At 44.6% G+C, this 19,717-nt stretch overlaps 23 non-coding genes across 23 annotated transcripts; all 23 read right to left on the bottom strand.

Annotated features, from left to right (window-relative positions):
• Nucleotides 1-126: 126 nt before the first annotated feature.
• Nucleotides 127-207, bottom strand: TRNAS-CGA (transfer RNA serine (anticodon CGA)). Its single transcript has one exon. It is a non-coding gene; the product is annotated as a tRNA-Ser (tRNA).
• A 541-nt stretch (nt 208-748) lies between these two features.
• Nucleotides 749-830, bottom strand: TRNAS-UGA (transfer RNA serine (anticodon UGA)). The gene has a single exon. It is a non-coding gene; the product is annotated as a tRNA-Ser (tRNA).
• Nucleotides 831-1,995: 1,165 nt separating this feature from the next.
• On the bottom strand, nt 1,996-2,076 carry TRNAS-CGA (transfer RNA serine (anticodon CGA)). Its single transcript has one exon. It is a non-coding gene; the product is annotated as a tRNA-Ser (tRNA).
• Nucleotides 2,077-3,240: 1,164 nt separating this feature from the next.
• On the bottom strand, nt 3,241-3,322 carry TRNAS-UGA (transfer RNA serine (anticodon UGA)). The gene has a single exon. It is a non-coding gene; the product is annotated as a tRNA-Ser (tRNA).
• Nucleotides 3,323-3,864: 542 nt separating this feature from the next.
• On the bottom strand, nt 3,865-3,946 carry TRNAS-CGA (transfer RNA serine (anticodon CGA)). The gene has a single exon. It is a non-coding gene; the product is annotated as a tRNA-Ser (tRNA).
• Nucleotides 3,947-4,488: 542 nt separating this feature from the next.
• On the bottom strand, nt 4,489-4,570 carry TRNAS-CGA (transfer RNA serine (anticodon CGA)). The gene has a single exon. It is a non-coding gene; the product is annotated as a tRNA-Ser (tRNA).
• A 541-nt stretch (nt 4,571-5,111) lies between these two features.
• Nucleotides 5,112-5,192, bottom strand: TRNAS-CGA (transfer RNA serine (anticodon CGA)). Its single transcript has one exon. It is a non-coding gene; the product is annotated as a tRNA-Ser (tRNA).
• A 1,136-nt stretch (nt 5,193-6,328) lies between these two features.
• Nucleotides 6,329-6,410, bottom strand: TRNAS-CGA (transfer RNA serine (anticodon CGA)). The gene has a single exon. It is a non-coding gene; the product is annotated as a tRNA-Ser (tRNA).
• A 543-nt stretch (nt 6,411-6,953) lies between these two features.
• On the bottom strand, nt 6,954-7,035 carry TRNAS-UGA (transfer RNA serine (anticodon UGA)). The gene has a single exon. It is a non-coding gene; the product is annotated as a tRNA-Ser (tRNA).
• Nucleotides 7,036-7,579: 544 nt separating this feature from the next.
• Nucleotides 7,580-7,661, bottom strand: TRNAS-CGA (transfer RNA serine (anticodon CGA)). The gene has a single exon. It is a non-coding gene; the product is annotated as a tRNA-Ser (tRNA).
• Nucleotides 7,662-8,827: 1,166 nt separating this feature from the next.
• TRNAS-CGA (transfer RNA serine (anticodon CGA)) lies at nt 8,828-8,908 on the bottom strand. Its single transcript has one exon. It is a non-coding gene; the product is annotated as a tRNA-Ser (tRNA).
• Nucleotides 8,909-9,562: 654 nt separating this feature from the next.
• On the bottom strand, nt 9,563-9,643 carry TRNAS-CGA (transfer RNA serine (anticodon CGA)). The gene has a single exon. It is a non-coding gene; the product is annotated as a tRNA-Ser (tRNA).
• Nucleotides 9,644-10,191: 548 nt separating this feature from the next.
• On the bottom strand, nt 10,192-10,273 carry TRNAS-CGA (transfer RNA serine (anticodon CGA)). Its single transcript has one exon. It is a non-coding gene; the product is annotated as a tRNA-Ser (tRNA).
• Nucleotides 10,274-11,439: 1,166 nt separating this feature from the next.
• Nucleotides 11,440-11,520, bottom strand: TRNAS-CGA (transfer RNA serine (anticodon CGA)). Its single transcript has one exon. It is a non-coding gene; the product is annotated as a tRNA-Ser (tRNA).
• Nucleotides 11,521-12,067: 547 nt separating this feature from the next.
• Nucleotides 12,068-12,149, bottom strand: TRNAS-UGA (transfer RNA serine (anticodon UGA)). The gene has a single exon. It is a non-coding gene; the product is annotated as a tRNA-Ser (tRNA).
• A 542-nt stretch (nt 12,150-12,691) lies between these two features.
• Nucleotides 12,692-12,773, bottom strand: TRNAS-UGA (transfer RNA serine (anticodon UGA)). Its single transcript has one exon. It is a non-coding gene; the product is annotated as a tRNA-Ser (tRNA).
• A 542-nt stretch (nt 12,774-13,315) lies between these two features.
• On the bottom strand, nt 13,316-13,397 carry TRNAS-CGA (transfer RNA serine (anticodon CGA)). Its single transcript has one exon. It is a non-coding gene; the product is annotated as a tRNA-Ser (tRNA).
• Nucleotides 13,398-13,938: 541 nt separating this feature from the next.
• On the bottom strand, nt 13,939-14,020 carry TRNAS-UGA (transfer RNA serine (anticodon UGA)). Its single transcript has one exon. It is a non-coding gene; the product is annotated as a tRNA-Ser (tRNA).
• A 543-nt stretch (nt 14,021-14,563) lies between these two features.
• On the bottom strand, nt 14,564-14,644 carry TRNAS-CGA (transfer RNA serine (anticodon CGA)). Its single transcript is given in 2 exon segments — nt 14,564-14,597; nt 14,608-14,644. It is a non-coding gene; the product is annotated as a tRNA-Ser (tRNA).
• Nucleotides 14,645-15,809: 1,165 nt separating this feature from the next.
• On the bottom strand, nt 15,810-15,891 carry TRNAS-UGA (transfer RNA serine (anticodon UGA)). Its single transcript has one exon. It is a non-coding gene; the product is annotated as a tRNA-Ser (tRNA).
• Nucleotides 15,892-16,431: 540 nt separating this feature from the next.
• On the bottom strand, nt 16,432-16,513 carry TRNAS-CGA (transfer RNA serine (anticodon CGA)). Its single transcript has one exon. It is a non-coding gene; the product is annotated as a tRNA-Ser (tRNA).
• Nucleotides 16,514-17,054: 541 nt separating this feature from the next.
• On the bottom strand, nt 17,055-17,136 carry TRNAS-CGA (transfer RNA serine (anticodon CGA)). Its single transcript has one exon. It is a non-coding gene; the product is annotated as a tRNA-Ser (tRNA).
• A 1,776-nt stretch (nt 17,137-18,912) lies between these two features.
• On the bottom strand, nt 18,913-18,994 carry TRNAS-CGA (transfer RNA serine (anticodon CGA)). Its single transcript has one exon. It is a non-coding gene; the product is annotated as a tRNA-Ser (tRNA).
• Nucleotides 18,995-19,717: the final 723 nt, after the last annotated feature.

The following is a 19,717-nucleotide window of genomic DNA, read 5'->3' as shown; positions in this document are numbered from 1 at the left end:
ATTGTCTTAATGTTTACATCTAGTTTGAGTTTTTGCTGTTTAACTCTGTGACTTGATGAGGATTGACTAACGAGAAGTGAAAATTTCCTTTACAAAACCAAATGGTGTTCATGCAAAATCGCACGACGCTGCAAGCAGGATTCGGACCTGCGCAGGGAAACCCCGTTGATTTCGAGTCCAACGCCTTAACCACTCGGCCATCGCAGCTCCATGAGTATGATGTCACTGTTGTCGTATACGAGCCATGCGCTGCTCACGTCAGGCCGAGATCTAAAAATTAAAGTAACGGAAGGACGGGGCAGGTACCAGCAGTGCCCTGTTGCCCTCACTTATTTCACATGCTTTCATACAATTAATAAAAATAGCAACACGCATCACTCAAAGTGAGTGACAGGGCACAGATGAGCAGTAATCAATCACTGCATATTTCTGCCCTCTTTTCCCTATATTACAGCGCTGGGCATGGGCCCTTAAGTGTACTCAGAAAGAGTCGAAAAGCCTAAACAAGACACACTACATAAAAAAATTACTCTTTTCGTGAATCGTCAATATCAGGCAGGACAGGTCCAGACTACGACCCCTTCCGAGCAACCTGCTCTCTAAAATACTTCCTGAGTGTTGAAATTGTCTTAATGTTTACATTTAGTTTGAGTTTTTGCTGTTTAACTCTGTGACTTGATGAGGATTGATTAACGAGAAGTGAACATTTCATTAACAAACCAAATGGTGTTCATGCAAAATAGCACGATGCTGCAAGCAGGATTCGAACAAGCGCAGGGAAACCCCATTGGATTTCAGGTCCAACGCCTTAACCACTCTGCCGTCGCAGCTCCACGAGTATGATGTCACTGTTGTCGTACACCAGCCATGCGCTGCTCTAGTCAGACCGAGACCTAAAAAATAAAGCAACGGAAGGACGGGGCAGGTACCAGCAGGGCCCTGTTGCCCTCACTTATTTCGCATGCTTTGATACAATTAATAAAAATAGCAACACGCATCACTCAAAGTGAGTGACAGGGCACAGATGAGCGGTAATCAATCACTGCACATTTCTACCCTCTTTTCCCTATATTACGGCGCTGGGAATGGCCCCTTAAGAGTACTCAGAAAGAGTCCAAAAGCCTAAACAAGACACGCTACATGAAAAAATTACTCTTTTTGTGACTCGTCAAGATCAGGCAGGACAGGTCCAGACTACGAACCCTTCTGAACCACCTGCTCTCTAAAACACTTCCTGAGTGTTGAAATTGTCTTAATGTTTACATTTAGTTTGAATTTTTGCTGTTTAACTCTGTGACTTGATGAGGATTGACTAACGAGAAGTGAACATTTCCTTAACAAACCAAATGGTGTTCATGCTAAATCACGCGTTGCTGCAAGCAGGATTCGAGCCTGCGCAGGGAAACCTCATTGGATTTCGAGTCCAACGAATTAACCACTCGATCATCGCAGCTCCATGAGTATGATGTCACTCTTGTCGTATATGAGCCATGCGCTGCTCACGTCAGACCGAGACCTAAAAAATAAAGTAACAGAAGGAGGGGGCAGGTACCAGCAGTGCTCTGTTGCCATCACTTATTTCGCTTGCTTTCATACAATTAATAAAAATAGCAACACGTATCACTCAAAGTGAGTGACAGGGCACAGATGAGCAGTAATCAATCACTGCGCATTTCTACCCTCTTTTCCCTAAATTACGGCGCCGGGACCGGGCCCTCAAGTGTACTCAGAAAGAGTCCAAAAGCCTAAACAAGACACTCTACATAAAAAAAATTACTCTTTTCGTGACTCGTCAAGATCAGGCAGGACAGGTCCAGACTACGAACCCTTCTGAACCACCTGCTCTCTAAAAACTTCCTGAGTGTTGAAATTGTCTTAATGTTTACATTTAGTTTGAGTTTTTGCTGTTTAACTCTGTGACTTGATGAGGATTGACTAACGAGAAGTGAAAATTTCCTTAACAAAACCAAATGGTGTTCATGCAAAATCGCACGATGCTGCAAGCAGGATTCGGACCTGTGCAGGGAAACCCCGTTGATTTCGAGTCCAACGCCTTAACCACTCGGCCATCGCAGCTCCATGAGTATGATGTCACTGTTGTCGTATACGAGCCATGCGCTGCTCACGTCAGGCCGAGATCTAAAAATTAAAGTAACGGAAGGACGGGGCAGGTACCAGCAGTGCCCTGTTGCCCTGACTTATTTCACATGCTTTCATACAATTAATAGAAATAGCAACACGCATCACTCAAAGTGAGTGACAGGGCACAGCTGAGCAGTAATCAATCACTGCATATTTCTGCCCTCTTTTCCCTATATTACGGCGCTGGGAATGGGCCCTTAAGTGTACTCAGAAAGAGTCCAAAAGCCTAAACAAGACACGCTACATAAAAAAATTACTCTTTTCGTGACTCGTCAAGATCAGGAAGGACAGGTCCAGACTACGAACCCTTCGAACCACCTGCTCTCTAAAACCCCTCCTGAGTGTTTTAATTGTCTTAATGTTTACATTTAGTTGGAGTTTTTGCTGTTTAACTCTGTGACTTGATGAGGATTGCGTAACGAGAAGTGAACATTTCCTTAACAAACCAAATGGTGTTCATGCAAAATCGCACGACGCTGCAAGCAGGATTCGGAACTGCGCAGGGAAAACCCATTGATTTCGAGTCCAACGCCTTAACCACTCGGCCATCGCAGCTCCATGAGTATGATGTCACTGTTGTCGTATACGAGCCATGCACTGCTCACGTCAGGCCGAGACCTGAAAATTAAAGTAACGGAAGGACGGGGCAGGTACCATCAGTGCCCTGTTGCCCTCACTTATTTCACATGCTTTCATACAATTAATAAAAATAGCAACACATATCACTCAAAGTGAGTGACAGGGCACAGATGAGCGGTAATCAATAACTGCACATTTCCACCCTCTTTTCCCTATATTACGGTGGTGGCAACGGGTCCGTAAGTGTACTCAGAAAGAGTCCAAAAGAATAAACAAGACACGCTTCATAAAAAAAATTACTCTTTTCATGACTTGTCTATATCAGGCAGGACAGCTCCAGACTACGAACCTTTGCGAGCCACCTGCTCTCTAAAACACTTCCTGGGTGTGAAAATTGTCTCAATGTTTACATCTAGTTTGAGTTTTTGCCGTTTAACTCTGTGACTTGATGATGATTGCATAACGAGAAGTGAACATTTACTTAACTAAACCAAATGGTGTTCATGCAAAATCTCATGACGCTGCAAGCAGGATTTGCACCTAAGCGGGGAAACCCCATTGGATTTCAAGTCCAACGCCTTACCCACTCGGTCATCACAGCTGCGTGAGTATGATGTCACTGTTGTCGTATACGAGCCATGTGCTGCTCACATCAGGCCGAGACCTAAAAATTAAAGTAACGGGAGGACGGGGCACATACCAGCAGTGCCCTGTCTCCCTCACTCATTTCGCATGCTTTCATACAATTAATAAAAATAGCAACACGCATCACTCAAAGTGAGTGACAGGGCACAGATGAGCGGTAATCACTCACTGCACATTCCTACCCTCTTTTCCCTATATTACGGCGCTGGGAATGGGCCCTTAAGAGTACTCAGAAAGAGTCCAAATGCCTAAACAAGACACTCTACATAAAAAAATTACTCTTTTTGTGACATGTCAAGATCAGGCAGGACCGGTCCAGACTACGAACCCCTTCCGAACCACCTGCTCTCTTAAACACTTCCTGAGTGTTGAAATTGTCCTAATGTTTACATTTAGTTAGAATTTTTGCTGTTTAACTCTGTGACTTGATGAGGATTGCGTAACGAGAAGTGAACATTTCCTTAACAAACCAAATGGTGTTCATGCAAAATCGACCGATGCTGCAAGCAGGATTCGAACCTGCGCAGGGAAACCTCATTGAATTTCGAGTCCAACGCCTTAACCACTCGGCCATCGCAGCGCCTTGATTATGATGTCACTGTTGTCGTATATGAGCCATGCGCTGCTCACGTCAGGCCGAGAGCTAAAAAATAAAGTAACATAAGGACGGGGCAGGAACAAGCAGTGCCCTGTTGCCCTCACTTATTTCACATGCTTTCATACAATTAATAAAAATAGCAACACGTATCACTCAAAGTGAGTGACAGGGCATAGATGAGCGGTAATCAATCACTGCACATTTCTACCCTCTTTTCCCTATATTACGGCTGGGCAACGGGCCCTTAAGTGTACTCAGAAAGAGTCCTAAAGAATAAACAAGACACACTTCATAAAAAAAAATTACTCTTTTCGTGACTTGTCTATATCAGGCAGGACAGCTCCAGACTACGAACCCTTCCGAGCCACCTGCTCTCTAAAACACTTCCTGGGTGTGGAAATTGTCTCAATGTTTACATCTAGTTTGAGTTTTTGCTGTTTAACTATGTGACTTGATGAGGATTGTGTAACGAGAAGTGAACATTTCCTGAACAAACCAAATGGTGTTCATGCAAAATCGTACGACGCTGCAAGTAGGATTCGAACCTGCGCAGGAAAACCCCATTACATTTCGAGTCCAAAGCCTTAACCACTCAGCCATCGCAGCTCCATGAGTATGATGTCACTGTTGTCGTATATGAGCCATGCGCTGCTCACGTCAGACCGAGACCTAAAAAATGAAGTAACATAAGGACAGGGCAGGTACCAGCAGTGCTCTGTTTCCCTCACTTATTTCGCTTGCTTTCATACAATTAATAAAAATAGCAACACGTATCACTCAAAGTGAGTGACAGGGCACAGATGAGCAGTAATCAATCACTGCGCATTTCTACCTTCTTTTCCCTATATTACGGCGCAGGGACCGGACCCTTAAGTGTACTCAGAAAGAGTCCAAAAGCCTAAACAAGACACTCTACATAAAAAAAATTACTCTTTTCGTGACTCGTCAAGATCAGGCAGGACAGGTCCAGACTACGAACCCTTCGAACCACCTGCTCTCTAAAACACTTTCTGAGTGTTGAAATTGTCTTAATGTTTACATTTAGTTTGAGTTTTTGCTGTTTAACTCTGTTACTTGATGAGGATTGCGTAACGAGAAGTGAACATTTCCTTATCAAACCAAATGATGTTCATGCAAAATCGTAGGTCGCTGCAAGCAGGATTCGGACCTGCGCAGGGAAACCCCATTGATTTCGAGTCCAACACCTTAACCACTCGGCCATCGCAGCTCCATGTTGTCGTATACGAGCCATGAACTGCTCACGTCAGACCGAGACCTAAAAAATAAAGCAACGGAAGGACGGGGCAGGTACCAGCAGTGCCCTGTTGCCCTCACTTATTTCGTATGCTTTCATACAATTAATAAAAATAGCAACACGTATCACTCAAAGTGAGTGACAGGGCACAGATGAGCGGTAATCAATCACTGCACATTCCTACCCTCTTTTCCCTATTTTACGGTGGTGGCAACGGGCCCTTAAGTGTACTCAGAAAGAGTCCAAAAGAATAAACAAGACACTCTTCATAAAAAAAATGACTCTTTTCGTGACTTGTCTATATCAGGCAGGACAGCTCCAGACTACGAACCCTTCCGAGCCACCTGCTCTCTAAAACGCTTCCTGGGTGAGGAAATTGTCTCAATGTTTACATCTAGTTTGAGTTTTTGCCGTTTAACTCTGTGACTTGATGATGATTGCATAACGAGAAGTGAACATTTACTTAACTAAACCAACTGGTGTTCATGCAAAATCGCACGAGGCTGCAAGCAGGATTCGGACCTGCACAGGGAAACCCCATAGATTTCGAGTCCAACGCCTTAACCACTCTGCCATCACAGCTCCATGTTGTCGTATACGAGCCATGCACTGCGCACGTCAGACCGAGACCTAAAAAATAGAGCAACGGAAGGACGGGTCAGGTACCAGCAGTGCACTGTTGCCCTCACTTATTTCGCATGCTTTCATACAATTAATAAAAATAACAACAGGTATCACTCAAAGTGAGTGACAGGGCACAGATGAGCAGTAATCAATCACTGCGCATTTCTACCCTCTTTTCCCTATATTACGGTGGTGGCAACGGGCCCTTAAGTGTACTCAGAAAGAGTCCAAAAGCCTAAACAAGACACTCTACATAAAAAAAAATTACTCTTTTCGTGACTCATCAAGATCAGGCAGGACAGGTCCAGACTACGAACCCTTCGAACCACCTGCTCTCTAAAACACTTCCTGAGTGTTGAAATTGTCTTAATGTTTACATTTAGTTTGAGTTTTTGCTGTTTAACTCTGTGACTTGATGAGGATTGCGTAACGAGAAGTAAACATTTCCTTAACAAACTAAATGGTGTTCATGCAAAATCACCCGATGCTGCAAGCAGGATTCGAACCTGCACAGGGAAACCCCATTGAATTTCGAGTCCAATGCCTTAACCACTCGGCCATCGCAGCTCGATGAGTATGATGTCACTGTTGTCGTATATGAGCCATGCGTTGCTCACGTCAGGCCCAGACCTAAAAAATAAAGTAACATAAGGACGGGGCAGGAACCAGCAGTGCCCTGTTGCCCTCACTTATTTCATATGCTTTCATACAATTAATAAAAATAGCATCACGTATCACTCAAAGTGAGTGACAGGGAACTGATGAGCGGTAATCATTCACTGTGCATTTCTACCCTCTTTTCCCTCTATTACGGCGCTGGCAACGGGCCCTTAAGTGTACTCAGAAAAAGTCCAAAAGCCTAAACAAGACACGCTTCATAAAAAAAATTACTCTTTTCCTGACTTGTCTAGATCAGGCAGGACAGGTCCAGACTACAAACCCTTCCTAGCCACCTGCTCTCTAAAACACTTCCTGGGTGTAGAAATTGTCTCAATGTTTACATCTAGTTTGAGTTTTTGCCGTTTAACTCTGTGACTTGATGAGGATTGCATAACGAGAAGTGAACATTTACTTAACTAAACCAAATGGTGTTCATGCAAAATCTCATGACGCTGCAAGCAGGATTCGAACCTACATGGGGAAACCCCATTGGATTTCAAGTCCAACGCCTTAACCACTCGGCCATCGCAGCTGCATGAGTATGATGTCACTGTTGTCGTATACGAGCCATGCGCTGCTCACATCAGGCCGAGACCTAAAAATTAAAGTAACGGAAGGACGGGGCACGTACCAGCAGTGCCCTGTCTCCCTCACTCATTTCGCATGCTTTCATACAATTAATAAAAATAGCAACATGCATCACTCAAAGTGAGTGACAGGGCACAGATGAGCGGTAATCAATCACTGCACATTCCTACCCTCTTTTCCCTATATTACGGCGCTGGGAATGGGCCCTTAAGAGTACTCAGAAAGAGTCCAAATGCCTAAACAAGACACGCTACTTAAAAAATAATTACTCTTTTTGTGACTCGTCAAGATCAGGCAGGACAGGTCCAGACTACGAACCCTTACGAACCACCTGCTCTCTTCAAACACTTCCTAAGTGTTGAAATTGTCTTAATGTTTACATTTAGTTTGAATTTATGCTGTTTAACTCTGTGACTTGATGAGGATTGACTAACGAGAAGTGAAAATTTCCTTAACAAACCAAATGGTGTTCATGCAAAATCTTACTTCGCTGCAAGCAGGATTCGAACCTGCGCAGAGAAACCCCATTGGATTTCGAGACCAACGCCTTAACCACTCGGCCATCTCAGCTCCATGAGTATGATGTCACTGTTGTCGTATATGAGCCATGCGCTGCTCACGTCAGACCGAGACTTAAAAAATAAAGTAACTGAAGGAAGGGGCAGGTACCAGCAGTGCTCTGTTGCCCTCACTTATTTCGCTTGCTTTCATAAAATTAATAAAAATAGCAACACGTATCACTCAAAGTGAGTAACAGGGCACAGATGAGTGGTAATCAATCACTGCGCATTTCTACCCTCTTTTCCCTATATTACGGCGGTGGTAACGGGCCCTTAAGTGTACTCAGAAAGAGTCCAAAAGCCTAAACAAGACACGCTTCATAAAAAAAATTACTCTTTTCCTGACTTGTCTAGATCAGGCAGGACAGGTCCAGACTACGAACCCTTCCGAGGCACCTGCTCTCTAAAACACTTCCTGAGTGTTGAAATTGTCTTAATGTTTACATTTAGTTTGAGTTTTTGCTGATTAACTCTGTGACTTGATGAGGATTGCGTAACGAGAAGTGAACATTTTCTTTAACAAACCAAAAGGTGTTCATGCAAAATCGCACGACGCTGCAAGCAGGATTCGGACCTGCGCAGGGAAACCCCATTGATTTCGAGTCCAACGCCTTAACCACTCGGCCATCGCATTTGCGAGAGTATGATGTCACTGTTGTCGTATACGAGCCATGCGCTGCTCACATCAGGCTGAGACCTAAAAATTAAAGTAACGGAAGGACGGGGCACGTACCAGCAGTGCCCTGTCTCCCTCCCTTATTTCGCATGCTTTCATACAATTAATAAAAATAGCAACACGCATCACTCAAAGTGAGTGACAGGGCACAGATGAGCAGTAATCAATCACTGCATATTTCTGCCCTCTTTTCCCTATATTACGGCGCTGAGAATGGGCCCTTAAGTGTACTCAGAAAGAGTCCAAAAGCCTAAACAAGACACGCTACATAAAAAAAATTACTCTTTTCGTGAATCGTCAATATCAGGCAGGACAGGTCCAGACTACGAACCCTTCCGAGCCACCTGCTCTCTAAAACACTTCCTGAGTGTTGAAATTGTCTTAATGTTTACATTTAGTTTGAGTTTTTGCTGTTTAACTCTGTGACTTGATGAGGATTGCGTAACGAAAGGTAAACATTTCCCTAACAAACCAAATGGTGTTCATGCAAAATTGCACGACGCTGCAAGCAGGATTCGGACCTGCGCAGGGAAACCCCATTGATTTCGAGTCCAACGCCTTAACCACTTGGCCATCGCAGCTCCATGAGTATGATGTCACTGTTGTCGTATACGAGCCATGCGCTGCTCACGTCAGGCCGAGACCTAAAAATTAAAGTAACGGAAGGACGGGGCAGGTACCAGCAGTGCCCTGTTGCCCTCACTTATTTCACATGCTTTCATACAATTAATAAAAATAGCAACACGTATCACTCAAAGTGAGTGACAGCCAGGGCAAGGACGGGGCACGTACCAGCAGTGCCCTGTCTCCCTCCCTTATTTCGCATGCTTTCATACAATTAATAAAAATAGCAACACGCATCACTCAAAGTGAGTGACAGGGCACAGATGAGCAGTAATCAATCACTGCATATTTCTGCCCTCTTTTCCCTATATTACGGCGCTGAGAATGGGCCCTTAAGTGTACTCAGAAAGAGTCCAAAAGCCTAAACAAGACACGCTACATAAAAAAAATTACTCTTTTCGTGAATCGTCAATATCAGGCAGGACAGGTCCAGACTACGAACCCTTCCGAGCCACCTGCTCTCTAAAACACTTCCTGAGTGTTGAAATTGTCTTAATGTTTACATTTAGTTTGAGTTTTTGCTGTTTAACTCTGTGACTTGATGAGGATTGCGTAACGAAAGGTAAACATTTCCCTAACAAACCAAATGGTGTTCATGCAAAATTGCACGACGCTGCAAGCAGGATTCGGACCTGCGCAGGGAAACCCCATTGATTTCGAGTCCAACGCCTTAACCACTTGGCCATCGCAGCTCCATGAGTATGATGTCACTGTTGTCGTATACGAGCCATGCGCTGCTCACGTCAGGCCGAGACCTAAAAATTAAAGTAACGGAAGGACGGGGCAGGTACCAGCAGTGCCCTGTTGCCCTCACTTATTTCACATGCTTTCATACAATTAATAAAAATAGCAACACGTATCACTCAAAGTGAGTGACAGCCAGGGCACAGATGAGCGGTAATCAATCACTGCACATTTCTACCCTCTTTTCCCTATATTACGGTGGTGGCAACGGGTCCTTAAGTGTACTCAGAAAGAGTCCAAAAGAATAAACAAGACACGCTACTTAAAAAATAATTACTCTTTTTGTGACTCGTCAAGATCAGGCAGGACAGGTCCAGACTACGAACCCTTACGAACCACCTGCTCTCTTCAAACACTTCCTAAGTGTTGAAATTGTCTTAATGTTTACATTTAGTTTGAATTTATGCTGTTTAACTCTGTGACTTGATGAGGATTGACTAACGAGAAGTGAAAATTTCCTTAACAAACCAAATGGTGTTCATGCAAAATCTTACGTCGCTGCAAGCAGGATTCGAACCTGCGCAGAGAAACCCCATTGGATTTCGAGTCCAACGCCTTAACCACTCGGCCATCTCAGCTCCATGAGTATGATGTCACTGTTGTCGTATATGAGCCATGCGCTGCTCACGTCAGACCGAGACTTAAAAAATAAAGTAACTGAAGGAAGGGGCAGGTACCAGCAGTGCTCTGTTGCCCTCACTTATTTCGCTTGCTTTCATAAAATTAATAAAAATAGCAACACGTATCACTCAAAGTGAGTAACAGGGCACAGATGAGCGGTAATCAATCACTGCGCATTTCTACCCTCTTTTCCCTATATTACGGCGGTGGTAACGGGCCCTTAAGTGTACTCAGAAAGAGTCCAAAAGCCTAAACAAGACACGCTTCATAAAAAAAATTACTCTTTTCCTGACTTGTCTAGATCAGGCAGGACAGGTCCAGACTACGAACCCTTCCGAGGCACCTGCTCTCTAAAACACTTCCTGAGTGTTGAAATTGTCTTAATGTTTACATTTAGTTTGAGTTTTTGCTGATTAACTCTGTGACTTGATGAGGATTGCGTAACGAGAAGTGAACATTTTCTTTAACAAACCAAATGGTGTTCATGCAAAATCGCACGACGCTGCAAGCAGGATTCGGACCTGCGCAGGGAAACCCCATTGATTTCGAGTCCAACGCCTTAACCACTCGGCCATCGCATTTGCGAGAGTATGATGTCACTGTTGTCGTATACGAGCCATGCGCTGCTCACATCAGGCTGAGACCTAAAAATTAAAGTAACGGAAGGACGGGGCACGTACCAGCAGTGCCCTGTCTCCCTCCCTTATTTCGCATGCTTTCATACAATTAATAAAAATAGCAACACGCATCACTCAAAGTGAGTGACAGGGCACAGATGAGCAGTAATCAATCACTGCATATTTCTGCCCTCTTTTCCCTATATTACGGCGCTGAGAATGGGCCCTTAAGTGTACTCAGAAAGAGTCCAAAAGCCTAAACAAGACACGCTACATAAAAAAAATTACTCTTTTCGTGAATCGTCAATATCAGGCAGGACAGGTCCAGACTACGAACCCTTCCGAGCCACCTGCTCTCTAAAACACTTCCTGAGTGTTGAAATTGTCTTAATGTTTACATTTAGTTTGAGTTTTTGCTGTTTAACTCTGTGACTTGATGAGGATTGCGTAACGAGAAGTAAACATTTCCCTAACAAACCAAATGGTGTTCATGCAAAATTGCACGACGCTGCAAGCAGGATTCGGACCTGCGCAGGGAAACCCCATTGATTTCGAGTCCAACGCCTTAACCACTTGGCCATCGCAGCTCCATGAGTATGATGTCACTGTTGTCGTATACGAGCCATGCGCTGCTCACGTCAGGCCGAGACCTAAAAATTAAAGTAACGGAAGGACGGGGCAGGTACCAGCAGTGCCCTGTTGCCCTCACTTATTTCACATGCTTTCATACAATTAATAAAAATAGCAACACGTATCACTCAAAGTGAGTGACAGCCAGGGCACAGATGAGCGGTAATCAATCACTGCACATTTCTACCCTCTTTTCCCTATATTACGGTGGTGGCAACGGGTCCTTAAGTGTACTCAGAAAGAGTCCAAAAGAATAAACAAGACACGCTTCATAAAAAAAATTACTCTTTTCGCGACTTGTCTATATCAGGCAGGACAGCTCCACACTACGAACCCTTCCGAGCCACCTGCTCTCTAAAACACTTCCTGGGTGTGGAAATTGTGTCAATGTTTACATCTAGTTTGAGTTTTTGCCGTTTAACTCTGTGACTTGATGATGATTGCATAACGAGAAGTGAACATTTACTTAACTAAACCAAATGGTGTTCATGCAAAATCTCATGACGCTGCAAGCAGGATTCGAACCTAAGCAGGGAAACCCCATTGGATTTCAAGTCCAACGCCTTACCCACTCGGTCATCACAACTGCGTGAGTATGATGTCACTGTTGTCGTATACGAGCCATGCACTGCTCACATCAGGCCGAGACCTAAAAATTAAAGTAACGGAAGGACGGGGCACATACCAGCAGTGCCCTGTCTCCCTCACTCATTTCGCATGCTTTCATACAATTAATAAAAATAGCAACACGCATCACTCAAAGTGAGTGACAGGGCACAGATGAGCGGTAATCACTCACTGCACATTCCTACCCTCTTTTCCCTATATTACGGCGCTGGGAATGGGCCCTTAAGAGTACTCAGAAATAGTCCAAATGCCTAAACAAGACACGCTACATAAAAAAATTACTCTTTTTGTGACTCATCAAGATCAGGCAGGACAGGTCCAGACTACGAACCCTTCCGAGCCACCTGCTCTCTAAAACACTTCCTGGGTGTGGAAATTGTCTCAATGTTTACATCTAGTTTGAGTTTTTGTCGTTTAACTCTGTGACTTGATGATGATTGCATAACGAGAAGTGAACATTTACTTAACTATAACAAATCGTGCTCATGCAAAATCTCATGACGCTGCAAGCTTGATTCGAACCTAAGCGGGGAAACCACATTGGATTTCAAGTCCAACGCCTTAACCACTCGGCCATCACAGCTGCATGAGTATGACGTCACTGTTGTCGTATACGAGCCATGCGCTGCTCACATCAGGCCGAGACCTAAAAATTAAAGTAACGGAAGGACGGGGCACGTACCAGCAGTGCCCTGTCTCCCTCACTCATTTTGCATGCTTTCATACAATTAATAAAAATAGCAACATGCATCACTCAAAGTGAGTGACAGGGCACAGATGAGCGGTAATCAATCACTGCACATTCCTACCCTCTTTTCCCTATATTACGGCGCTGGGAATGGGCCCTTAAGAGTACTCAGAAAGAGTCCAAATGCCTAAACAAGACACGCTACTTAAAAAATAATTACTCTTTTTGTGACTCGTCAAGATCAGGCAGGACAGGTCCAGACTACGAACCCCTTCCGAACCACCTGCTCTCTTAAACACTTCCTGAGTGTTGAAATTGTCTTAATGTTTACATTTAGTTTGTTTTTGCTGTTTAACTCTGTGACTTGATGAGGATTGACTGACGAGAAGTGAAAATTTCCTTAACAAACCAAATGGTGTTCATGCAAAATCGTACGTCGCTGCAAGCAAGATTTGAACCTGCGCAGGGAAACCCCTTTGGATTTCGAGTACAACGCCTTAACCACTCGGCCATCGCAGCTCCAAGAGTATGATGTCACTGTTGTCGTATATGAGCCATGCGCTGCTCACGTCAGACCGAGACCTAAAAAATAAAGTAACCGAAGGAAGGGGCAGGTACCAGCAGTGCTCAGTTGCCCTCACTTATTTCGCTTGCTTTCATACAATTAATAAAAATAGCAACACGTATCACTCAAAGTGAGTGACAGGGCACAGATGAGCAGTAATCAATCACTGCGCATTTCTACCCTCTTTTCCCTATATTACGGTGCTGGGACCGGGCCCTTAAATGTACTCAGAAAGAGTCCAAAAGCCTAAGCAAGACACTCTACATAAAAAAAATTACTCTTTTCGTGACTCGTCAAGATCAGGCAGGACAGGTCCAGACTACGAACCCTTCGAACCACCTGCTCTCTAAAACACTTCCTGAGTGTTGAAATTGTCTTAATGTTTACATTTAGTTTGAGTTTTTGCTGTTTAACTCTGTGACTTGATGAGGATTGCGTAACGAGATGTGAACATTTCCTTAACAAACCAAATGGTGGTCATGCAAAATTGCCTGATGCGGCAAGCAGGATTCGAACCTGCGCAGGGAAACCCCAATGAATTTCAAGTCCAACACCTTAACCACTCGGCCATCGCAGCTCCATGAGTATGATGTCACTGTTGTCGTATATCAGCCATGCGCTGCTCACGTCAGGCCGAGACCTAAAAAATAAAGTAACATAAGGACGGGGCAGGAACCAGCAGTGCCCTGTTGCCCTCACTTATTTCACATGCTTTCATACAATTAATAAAAATAGCAACACGTATCACTCAAAGTGAGTGACAGGGCACAGATGAGCGGTAATCAATCAATGCGCATTTCTACCCTCTTTTCCCTATATTACGGCGGTGGTAACGGGCCCTTAAGTGTACTCAGAAAGAGTCCAAAAGCCTAAACAAGACACGCTTCATAAAAAAAAATTACTCTTTTCCTGACTTGTCTAGATCAGGCAGGACAGGTCCAGACTACGAACCCTTCCGAGGCACCTGCTCTCTAAAACACTTCCTGAGTGTTGAAATTGTCTTAATGTTTACATTTAGTTTGAGTTTTTGCTGATTAACTCTGTGACTTGATGAGGATTGCGTAACGAGAAGTGAACATTTCCTTAACAAACCAAATGGTGTTCATGCAAAATCGCACGACGCTGCAAGCAGGATTCGGACCTGCGCATGGAAACCCCATTGATTTCGAGTCCAACGCCTTAACCACTCGGCCATCGCAGCTGTGAGAGTATGATGTCACTGTTGTCATATACGAGCCATGCGCTGCTCACATCAGGCCGAGACCTAAAAATTAAAGTAACGGAAGGACGGGGCACGTACCAGCAGTGCCCTGTCTCCCTCCCTTATTTCGCATGCTTTCATACAATTAATAAAAATAGCAACACGCATCACTCAAAGTGAGTGACAGGGCACAGATGAGCAGTAATCAATCACTGCATATTTCTGCCCTCTTTTCCCTATATTACGGTGCTGGGAATGGGCCCTTAAGTGTACTCAGAAAGAGTCCAAAACCCTAAACAAGACACGCTACATAAAAAAATTACTCTTTTCGTGAATCGTCAATATCAGGCAGGACAGGTCCAGACTACGAACCCTTCCGAGCCACCTGCTCTCTAAAACACTTCCTGAGTGTTGAAATTGTCTTAATGTTTACATTTAGTTTGAGTTTTTGCTGTTTAACTCTGTGACTTGATGAGGATTGCGTAACGAGAAGTAAACATTTCCTTAACAAACCAAATGGTGTTCATGCAAAATTGCACGACGCTGCAAGCTTGATTCGGACCTGCGCAGGGAAACCCCATTGATTTCGAGTCCAACGCCTTAACCACTTGGCCATCGCAGCTCCATGAGTATGATGTCACTGTTGTCGTATACGAGCCATGCGCTGCTCACGTCAGGCCGAGACCTAAAAATTAAAGTAACGGAAGGACGGGGCAGGTACCAGCAGTGCCCTGTTGCCCTCACTTATTTCACATGCATTCATACAATTAATAAAAATAGCAACACGTATCACTCAAAGTGAGTGACAGGGCACAGATGAGCGGTAATCAATCACTGCACATTTCTACCCTCTTTTCCCTATATTACGGTGGTGGCAACAGGTCCTTAAGTGTACTCAGAAAGAGTCCAAAAGAATAAACAAGACACGCTTCATAAAAAAAATTGCTCTTTTCCTGACTTGTCTATATCAGGCAGGACAGCTCCAGACTACGCACCCTTCCGAGCCACCTGCTCTCTAAAACACTTCCTGGGTGTGGAAATTGTGTCAATGTTTACATCTAGTTTGAGTTTTTGCCGTTTAACTCTGTGACTTGATGATGATTGCATAACGAGAAGTGAACATTTACTTAACTAAACCAAATGGTGTTCATGCAAAATCTCATGACGCTGCAAGCAGGATTCGAACCTAAGCAGGGAAACCCCATTGGATTTCAAGTCCAACGCCTTACCCACTCGGTCATCACAACTGCGTGAGTATGATGTCACTGTTGTCGTATACGAGCCATGCACTGCTCACATCAGGCCGAGACCTAAAAATTAAAGTAACGGAAGGACGGGGCACATACTAGCAGTGCCCTGTCTCCCTCACTCATTTCGCATGCTTTCATACAATTAATAAAAATAGCAACACGCATCACGCAAAGTGAGTGACAGGGCACAGATGAGCGGTAATCACTCACTGCACATTCCTACCCTCTTTTCCCTATATTACGGCGCTGGGAATGGGCCCTTAAGAGTACTCAGAAATAGTCCAAATGCCTAAACAAGACACGCTACATAAAAAAATTACTCTTTTTGTGACTCGTCAAGATCAGGCAGGACAGGTCCAGACTACGAACCCCTTCCGAACAACCTGCTCTCTGAAACACTTCCTGAGTGTTGAAATTGTCTTAATGTTTACATTTAGTTTGTTTTTGCTGTTTAACTCTGTGACTTGATGAGGATTGACTGACGAGAAGTGAAAATTTCCTTAACAAACCAAATGGTGTTCATGCAAAATCGTACGTCGCTGCAAGCAAGATTTGAACCTGCGCAGGGAAACCCCTTTGGATTTCGAGTACAACGCCTTAACCACTCGGCCATCGCAGCTCCAAGAGTATGATGTCACTGTTGTCGTATATGAGCCATGCGCTGCTCACGTCAGACCGAGACCTAAAAAATAAAGTAACCGAAGGAAGGGGCAGGTACCAGCAGTGCTCTGTTGCCCTCACTTATTTCGCTCGCTTTCATACAATTAATAAAAATAGCAACACGTATCACTCAAAGTGAGTGACAGGGCACAGATGAGCAGTAATCAATCACTGCGCATTTCTACCCTCTTTTCCCTATATTACGGCGCTGGGACCGGGCCCTTAAGTGTACTCAGAAAGAGTCCAAAAGCCTAAGCAAGACACTCTACATAAAAAAAATTACTCTTTTCGTGACTCGTCAAGATCAGGCAGGACAGGTCCAGACTACGAACCCTTCGAACCACCTGCTCTCTAAAACACTTCCTGAGTGTTGAAATTGTCTTAATGTTTACATTTAGTTTGAGTTTTTGCTGTTTAACTCTGTGACTTGATGAGGATTGCGTAACGAGAAGTGAACATTTCCTTAACAAACCAAATGGTGTTCATGCAAAATCGCCTGATGCTGCAAGCAGGATTCGAACCTGTGCAGGGAAACCCCATTGAATTTCGAGTCCAACACCTTAACCACTCGGCCATCGCAGCTCCATGAGTATGATGTCACTGTTGTCGTATATGAGCCATGCGCTGCTCACGTCAGGCCGAGACCTAAAAAATAAAGTAACATAAGGACGGGGCAGGAACCAGCAGTGCCCTGTTGCCCTCACTTATTTCACATGCTTTCATACAATTAATAAAAATAGCAACACGTATCACTCAAAGTGAGTGACAGGGCACAGATGAGCGGTAATCAATCAATGCGCATTTCTACCCTCTTTTCCCTATATTACGGCGGTGGCAACGGGCCCTTAAGTGTACTCAGAAAGAGTCCAAAAGCCTAAACAAGACATGCTTCCTAAAAAAAATTACTGTTTTCCTGACTTGTCTAGATCAGGCAGGACAGGTCCAGACTATGAACCCTTCCGAGCCACCTGCTCTCTAAAACACTTCCTGAGTGTTGAAATTGTCTTAATGTTTACATTTAGTTTGAGTTTTTGCTGTTTAACTCTGTGACTTGATGAGGATTGCGTAACGAGAAGTGAACATTTCCTTAACAAACCAAATGGTGTTCATGCAAAATAGCACGACGCTGCAAGCAGGATTAGGACCTGCGCAGGGAAACCCCATTGATTTCGAGTCCAACACCTTAACCACTCGGCCATCGCAGCTCCATGTTGTCGTATATGAGCCATGCACTGCTCACGTCAGACCGAGACCTAAAAAATAAAGCAACGGAAGGACGAGGCAGGTACCAGCAGTGCCCTGTTGCCCTCACCTATTTCGCATGCTTTCATACAATTAATAAAAATAGCAACACGTATCACTCAAAGTGAGTGACAGGGCACAGATGAGCGGTAATCAATCACTGCACATTTCTACCCTCTTTTCCCTATATTACGGTGGTTGCAATGGGCCCTTAAGTGTACTCAGAAAGAGTCCAAAAGAATAAACAAGACACGCTTCATAAAAAAAAATTACTCTTTTCGTGACTTGTCTATATCTGACCGGACAGCTCCAGACTACGAACCCTTCCGAGCCACCTGCTCTCTAAAACACTTCCTGGGTGAGGAAATTTTCTCAATGTTTACATATAGTTTGAGTTTTTGCCGTTTAACTCTGTGACTTGATGAGGATTGCATAACGAGAAGTGATTATTTACTTAACAAACCTAATGATGTTCATGCAAAATCTTACGTCGCTGGAAGCAGAATTCGAATCTGCGCAGGGAAACCCCATTGGATTTCGATTCCAACGCCTTAACCACTCAGCCATCGTAGCTCCATGAGTATGATGTCACTGTTGTCGTATATGAGCCATGCGCTGCTCACGTCAGACCGAGACCTAAAAAAATAAAGTAACCGAAGGAAGGGGTAGGTACCAGCAGTGCTCTGTTTCCCTCACTTATTTCGCTTGCTTTCATACAATTAATAAAAATAGCAACACGTATCACTCAAAGTGAGTGACAGGGCACAGATGAGCGGTAATCAATCACTGCGCATTTCTACCCTCTTTTCCCTATATTACGACGCTGGGACCGGGCCCTTAAGTGTACTCAGAGAGAGTCCAAAAGCCTAAACAAGACACTCTACGTAAAAAAAATTACTCTTTTCGTGACTAGTCAAGTTCAGGCAGAACAGGTCCAGACTACGAACCCTTCCGAACCACCTGCTCTCTAAAACACTTCCTGAGTGTTGAAATAGTCTCAATGTTTACATTTAGTTTGAGTTTTTGCTGTTTAACTCTGTGACTTGATGAGGATTGCGTAACGAGATGTGAACATTTCCTTAACAAACCAAATGGTGTTCATGCAAAATCGCACGACGCTGCAAGCAGGATTCGAACCTGCGCAGGGAAACCCCATTGGATTTCGAGTCCAACACCTTAACCACTCGGCCATCACAGCTCCATGACTATGGTGTCACAGTTGTCGAATATGAGCCATGCGCTGCTCACGTCAGGCCGGGAAATAAAAAATAAAGTAACATAAGGACGGGGCAGGAACCAGCAGTGCCCTGTTGCCCTCACTTATTTCACATGCTTTCATACAATTAATAAAAATAGCAACAAGTATCACTCAAAGTGAGTGACAGGGCACAGATGAGCGGTAATCAATCACTGCGCATTTCTACTCTCTTTTCCCTATATTACGGCGGTGGCAACGGGCCCTTCAGTGTACTCAGAAAGAGTCCAAAAGCCTAAACAAGACATGCTTCATAAAAAAAATTACTATTTTCCTGACTTGTCTAGATCAGGCAGGACAGGTCCAGACTCGCAGCAGACACTACCGGCTCACAGCAGCGGGAGAAGCAGCCGCGGAGGCCGAAGGGCGGCAGCCGTGAATCGCGATCCGCGAATTACCCCGGGTGCCTGGAAAGGCTTACGGCTTGAGCACACCGTGACCAGGGTATCCAGGCTTGAAGCGGCAGGTCTGTGCACCACGGAACAACGGACCCGCGGACTGGCGGACCGGAGGCGTTGGACTCACGTCCCATGACCCGTGGCCAGGTGCCGGGGGAAGCAGCAAGGCTTTATCGGCCGCAGCAGCTGCATCAGAGGACGCATCAGAGGACACCCAGTGCAGTGCAGGGCAGTGCGGCGACCGGTGGCATCTCCTGTGGGTCCTGTG

This window comes from Lissotriton helveticus, chromosome 11 (genome assembly GCF_964261635.1).
Source record: "Lissotriton helveticus chromosome 11, aLisHel1.1, whole genome shotgun sequence".
In the NCBI taxonomy this organism is placed as follows: Eukaryota; Metazoa; Chordata; class Amphibia; order Caudata; family Salamandridae; genus Lissotriton; species Lissotriton helveticus.
Note: the sequence above shows the minus strand (reverse complement) of the source record. Positions and strands in the feature narration are given on the sequence as shown.